This window comes from Solanum dulcamara, chromosome 10 (assembly GCF_947179165.1).
Source record: "Solanum dulcamara chromosome 10, daSolDulc1.2, whole genome shotgun sequence".
Taxonomy (NCBI): domain Eukaryota; kingdom Viridiplantae; phylum Streptophyta; class Magnoliopsida; order Solanales; family Solanaceae; genus Solanum; species Solanum dulcamara.
Window position 1 is genome coordinate 22,762,501 of NC_077246.1, and position 7,189 is coordinate 22,769,689.

Genomic DNA, 7,189 nt, shown 5'->3' on the forward strand with positions numbered 1-7,189 from the left:
TTTACTTTTGTATTTTAATCTTTTCTCTATAGCTGTGACTATGTACGACTAGAAATTTCATATCTATGTTGGGTATCTACGTTATATTACATATTCATCATGAAAGACCAGACTCAATTGAAATACATGAGATTTTTATCATAGGTTTTTTGACTTGGTTCTGAGATGGTGGTACAATCGATTCCGCACTATTTTGTTGATTTAGCCTAGTAAGCAGTGGTGGTGTAAGTCCCTGATATGAAAGAAAAGAACAAAGGGTAGTGTTTCCCACTGTTAGAACTGCTAGTTGCTAGATCAATAATGTTATGTATTGAAATATATGATAGGCCCATTGCTCAGGTGAAAGGCTCCATACAGTCATAAAACTAAATATAAATCTTTCGTATTTCGATTTTTTCCATGTTGGTGGCGCGGATTACCGCCTTCCCTTAAGCTTAAGGATATTATTTCAAGATAGATCTAGATAGCCGCACGAACTACCGCCAGCCTTGTAGATCCTGGTTGTAGTGAAAGACTTAGCAAAAACACTCGTCAAGATGCAGTTTATACATTGATTCTCACCATATTGGAACATTTCAATGGTAAATTTACAAACAAAAAAGAAACTTTGAGAACCTTACTTAATGGGCTTCGATGTAAGCATTTAGGAGAGTTTAATCAAATTATGTATTTTGTTCCTTGGTTTATAACCACTTATTTACCTTTATACATAAAAGTTTTTAACAGAGAACTTTTAAAGATGGGAGTGATAATCTTACTAAAGTAATTTATCCTTCTCAAAACCCTTTTATTTTACCCAATAATACGAGTCTTATGTTCTCAGTTTTTCAAAAATTCATTGAAAATGATGTTGCTAAAATTAGCATTAAAGAAATATATAATTGAGGTTGAAAAGAATCACAAATCTCCTTGGATAGATAGTCTGACTGAATTGTCCATATTGTCCGCACTTGTAACATTTAATCTTGTTAAGATCGGATTACTCTCATTCAAAGATCTATTGACTTTGCTTCAAATTTTCTGTTGTTATAACAGATAGGACTATGCTTCAAAGATTTTTGAGAAATTTAAATTATAAAGGTTTCAGGTAACCCTTTAGGATTTCGAGGCTTAAAAATAATTTGAACCATACCGATATGCATAAAATTGAATTTAGATCTATAAGATTTAATATCTCCTATTAAAATTTTTAGAGTTATAAAATATTTCTTTTTTAATTTTCCAATTTTTTTTAATAGACAGATAGTTTACTCTTGGTTCTGAACTTATATGTTTATCTTATAGAATATATTTTAAATTATTGTCTACTCTGAATCCTCAATGTAAATTATATGATACATCGAATCAGACTATCTTGGTGGAAACTAATTTCACAAGGTCTAAGGTCATCACAAAGAGAACTATCAAGTGGGAAGAAATTAATTTCTCAACTACATGGACTTTGGATTCGGTTAAATCCCCAAGTCAGGTCACAAATGATTTGACCAATAGTAAATATTCTCATATTACTCAGAATCCTAATGGTAAGATATGTATTCAGTTTATTGACAAATCTCCGATGTATAAATCTCCTATTTATAACAAACGATCTTTCTCAGGGTACAGATCTTTATCTGAAATTCAGCATATTTCCCCTATTATCCCTGATGTTCCTATTTATGGTCCAGCAAGAAATAGGGTTTTATCTTTGCATACTCTAAGTGATACTTTGAGTGAAAAGGTTGTTGAAAGGGTTAATATTGACCCTAAGACTAATATTGTGCAAACAACTGATAAGTTGTCTGATATTGATCCGACTGCATTCGAAATGTTTTTTGACCCTAATGAGGTGTCCGACCGAAATAATATTTAAATGATGATGCATGAAATTGATTTTAGTCCAGGCTCTCCGGCTCATCAACATATTCAAAAAGAATTTCTTCATACTAAATGGGACAAGTTTAAAACTTGATTTTTTGGTGCTTATAGCCAAGAAGATTTAAATAATATTTCTCAAGAGTTTATGAGACTTGTGCATTGCATAATCAAATTATGTATTTTTTTCCTTGGTTTATAACCATTTATTTACCTTTATACATAAAAGTTTTAGAACAAAGAACTTTTAAAGATCGGAGTGGTAATCTTACTAAAGCAATTTATCCTCCTCAAAACCCTTTTATTTTGTACGATAATACGGGTCTTACGTTCTTAGCTTTTCAAAAATTCATTGAAAATGATGTTTCTATAATTAGCGTTAAAGAAATAAATAATTTTATTGCTCAAAACAATTATTTGAGTTTATATGTTAAAGTTATCGGTGAATATATTAGTACACTTGATAAAAAAAACTCGATGAGTTAATCATTTTTGTTAAATCCATGAGTATGAATTCAAAGGCACTTGATATTGCCTCCACTTCTGGAAGTAAATCAGTTGTTGTTAATATTCCTACTCATATTCAACGTCCTCTTGAAATAAAGGATTTTAAATCTAAGTCCTTAAATGATTTAGAAAAACTTCTTGATAAAAAGCTTTCTAACTTAAGTGCTAAATCGATCGGTATTATTGATAATTTTCTGATTGAAAATGATATTTCTGAAATCAATGGTCTTAAGGTTCAAGGGGAAAGAGATAGGTCAATAAGGCATGGAAAATATGTTACCAAACCTGCCATGATGACTTATTATTATCCTCAACCAACTCCTCAAGATGTTTTAATAGAGGAAAGAGATTAGATTCAAACCAATATTGCTTATAGTGGTGATAAAATTTATGAATGAAATCTCGATGGCCTAACTGATAGACATGTCTCTATTATTGTGCATCGGATGTAGATGTATACTACAATCCATCAGTCTACTAATAATAACTCCAATAATACTACTTGCAAGATGATTGTTGAAGGATTTATTGGCCAATTGCGTGGCTGGTGGGATAATATTTTATCCACTGAAGCTAAAAATGCCATTACCACATCTATGGTAAAAGATGTTATAAAGTAAGAAGTCATTGATGAGCATGGAAATAAAGTCGAAAGACTTAGCGAAAAAACTCGTCAAGATGCAGTTTATACAATGATTCTCACCATATTAGAATATTTCAATGGTATATTTACCAACCAAAATAAAACTTTGAGAACCTTACTTAATGGGCTTCGATGTAAGCATTTAGGAGAGTTTAGGTGGTATAAAGACATCTTTTTAAGTCGGATAATGGACTTACCCGAAAGTAATCTGGCTTATTGGAAGTCCAAGTTTATCGATGGCCTTCCTGCATTATTTGTAGAAAGAGTTTGGAAAACTCTTAGGGGAAATCTCTCTGCAATTTCCTATGATCAGTTTACCTATGGTCAGCTAATTAGAGCTTGCACCCAAAAAGGATTAAATCTATGCAATGAGCTAAAAGTAGCTCAACAACTGAAGATCGACAAGAAAAGAGAGCGATCACAACTTGGAGATTTCTGTAGCCAATTCGGTGTAGCCTATCTTGCTAATAGAAAGAATAAAAGGTCTAATAAACACATGCATTATAAGGGAGATGACCTTGATAGACCTTACAGAAGGCATCATTGTTTTTGACGGAGTAAAGAAAAGCATGAAACAAAGAAAGCTCACCTTAAATCTAATAGATTTACAAATAATTTCTCTAAGAGAGATCTTAGCAAGATTAAATGTTACAAGTGCGGACAATATGGACATATTGCCCCAAATTGTAAGCTTGAAAAACTTAAGTCTTTGAATCTTGAAGAGGATCTTCATGACAAAGTTTATGGTTTGTTATACACTTCGAGTTTAGAATCTAATTATTACTCTGAGTCAGAATCTAGGTCTGAAAGTAAAGTTGAACTTCTTATTTTTTCTGATAATGATAATATCATGCCTGCTAATTGTGGTACTGACTGTACAAGTGATAATTGTCCATGAAAAACCGACGAGTTTTATAAACTTCAATAATAATTTAAAGATTTAAATGTCAACACAAATTACTTTTGAAAATATGATTGAATTGTTAAAAGAAATTTCTAATGAAAATATGAGGAGAAAGATCATTGATATGGCATCTAGCTCCCAATCTTCTAAATCTTTTAAATCTTCTAAATCAAAAAATAATTTTGATTCAAAGCCTTATTCAATAAAAGAAGTTCTTGCTCGTCTTAATAGAAAAACTGATATTGTAGTAAGAGACCCGATTATCGAAATGCCTTTTTGGATATTCCTCAATGTCCCGTCTATTCACGGAACGTGAGAAGCACACTTCTTTTAATGATTTAAAAATTGAGGTTGAAAAACTGAAAATGAGATTAAAGCTCTTAAACAGAATCAAATGATTCATGATCACAGAATTTCTCAATTAGAGAATGATGAGAAGGATGATTCTGTATCAACACCTCCTATTGATAAAGGGAAAGGTATGGTTGACGATAAAATTGAAGAAATTGAACCTATTGATAATTCTAAACAAAATTTGTTTTTAGGTATGCTACAGATTGTAACTGTTCATAGATGGTATATTAAATGTACTATTTTAATCAATATTGAATATACTGTCACTAACGCTGCGATAATTAATAGGGGAGCAGATGTTAGTTGTATTCAAGAAGGGTTGATACCTTCTAGATTTTTTGAAAAAACTACTCATGTTGTTAAATCTGCATCTGGACATATTTTAGATATAAAGTACAAATTATCCAAAACTTATATTTGTCAGAATAAAGTTTGTATTCTTCATTGCCTTTTATTGGTAAAAGATCATATGCACCCTCCAATTATACTTGGAACTCCTTTCATTAATGTCATTTATTCTTTTTCAAAGATTGATTCAAAAGGATTTACTGGTAGTTATAAAGACAATGAAATATATTTTACATTTATAACTGAGCCCGTTACCTGTTACCAGAGATATTAATGCTTTAATAAATATAAAACAAAAAGCATATTAATTTTCTATAACTTAAAATTTACCGTATGAGCATTTTTTATACTTTTCATCCTGTTAAGGTACAGGAAAAAATCAAATTGATTTCTGAATAGCTGGCCATTGATATTTGTGTTGATCATCCAAGTGTTTTTTAGAATAGAAAAAGGCATATTGTGACTCTTCCTTATGAAGATAACTTTTGCGAAGATGACATTCTCACTAGGTCACGTCTCTATCAAATGAATGCGGAGTTAGTGGAATTTTGCAAAAAGGAGATTGATAATCTCTTACAAAAGGGTTTAATAATACCGTCCAAGTTAGTGGATTCATGCACTGGTTTTTATGTCAATAATGCAGCAGAAAAAGAGCGTAGCGTTCCTAGATTGGTTATTAACTATAAACCTCTAAATAAAATTTTAAAATGGATTAGGTATCCTATTCCAAATAAAAGAGATTTATTATTAAGACTTTATGATGCCAATATATTTTCAAAATTTGATTTAAAATCAGGTTATTGACATATTCAGATTTTTAAAGAACATACTTATAGAACTACTTTTAATGTTCCTTTTGGGCAATATGAATGGAACGTTATGCCTTTTGGTTTAAAAAAATACCCCTTCTGAGTTTCAAAAAATTAGGAATGATATTTTTAATCCATATTTGAATTTTATCACTATTTATATCGATGATATTTTGGTATACTCTTTTGAAACACATATCAAGCATATTGATATTTTTAAGAAGATTGTTATACAAAATGGTTTGATTATATCTAAACCAAAAATGAGTTTGTTTCAAACCGATGTCTGATTTCTTGGAAATAATATTTCCAAGAGAAGATTACTTCCATTCAAAGATATATTGACTTTGCTTCAAAATTTCTGATGTTATAACAGATAGGACTATACTTCAAAGATTTTTGGGAGTTAAATTATATTTTCCCTTTTTATAACAATCTATCTAGAAATTTGTCTCCATTATATAAAAGTTTGAAAAAGAATCACAAATCTCCTTGGACTGATAGTCTGACTGAATTAGTCAAATCCGTTATACAACGAGTTAAATCTTTACCGTGTTTGATGCTTGCTAACCCTACTTGGCAAAAAATTATTAAAACTGATGCTTCTAATATTGGATATGGTGGAATACTTAAACAAGTTAATCTCCATGATAAATGTGAATATCTTATACGATTTCATTCAGGAAAATGGACCGAAGCCCAAAGAAAATATGTTACTGTGGCTCATGAGATGCTATGCATTGTTAAATGTGTCTTAAGGTTTCATGACGATCTATACAATCAAAGATTCTTGATCAAAACAGATGGTCAATTAGTTTAATATATGTTTTGACAAAGACTTCAAACATGATTCCTTCAAATTGATATTTGCTAGGTAGCAGGCCCAATTGGCCCTATTTGATTTTGATATTCAGTATAAAAAGGGAATTGATAATTCTCTACCAGACTTTCTATCTAAGGAATATCTAAACAATTAACTATGCATTATTTCACAGCTTTCTTTGACGATAGAGAATTAATTACCATCTTAAAGGTAATTTCTTTAGGAAAAGATATTCAGACAATGATTTTGGATAAAATAATTGCTAATATTATTAGAGAAAAAATGCAAGCTCCTAATTCTCTATTCATTCTTATGAGGATGACGATGGACCTTATTATCTTGATACAAATGATTATTTTGACTTCCATTAATATGGTTTGCTACGTTTGCAGAATGAAAGAAAACAACCCTCCTTGGTCTCTTATATGAGGCAGAGGTAACAAAGGCAGAGACGGGGGAAGATCAGCCCCTTCACAGAGACCGCCATACGGTTCCTCACCCTCATCTAATAATTTTTCAGTGTTAAGATTAGGAAACAAGAGTAACTAGTTTTGTGTCTAGCTTTTGGTGTGCAGATTCCGTACATTCTTATCACAATAATTTTGGTATATTGAGATAGGTAATTAAATATGGTATACATTGTATTATGTGAAAATCATTAGAATTATGATTGGAGAAATTAAGACTTAACCCTAAGTTTGAGATTTAGGAAATTGATTATAGAGTTGGGTGAGTTGTTGGGTCTAGGTTAAACATATACATAATATTAGTGTAACGGATTCGTTGCTTATGAATATTGTACACTTAATAGATTGAAAATGTGAGGCTTTGAAAAAAGGAAAAACATTGGTGAATTAGCTTGCTTGATTCGATTCTTCGGTTGAGGTAGGTTATAATTTTATTTTATATCATAGATAGACTCTTAACACTACTAAAAAGAGTCCAAA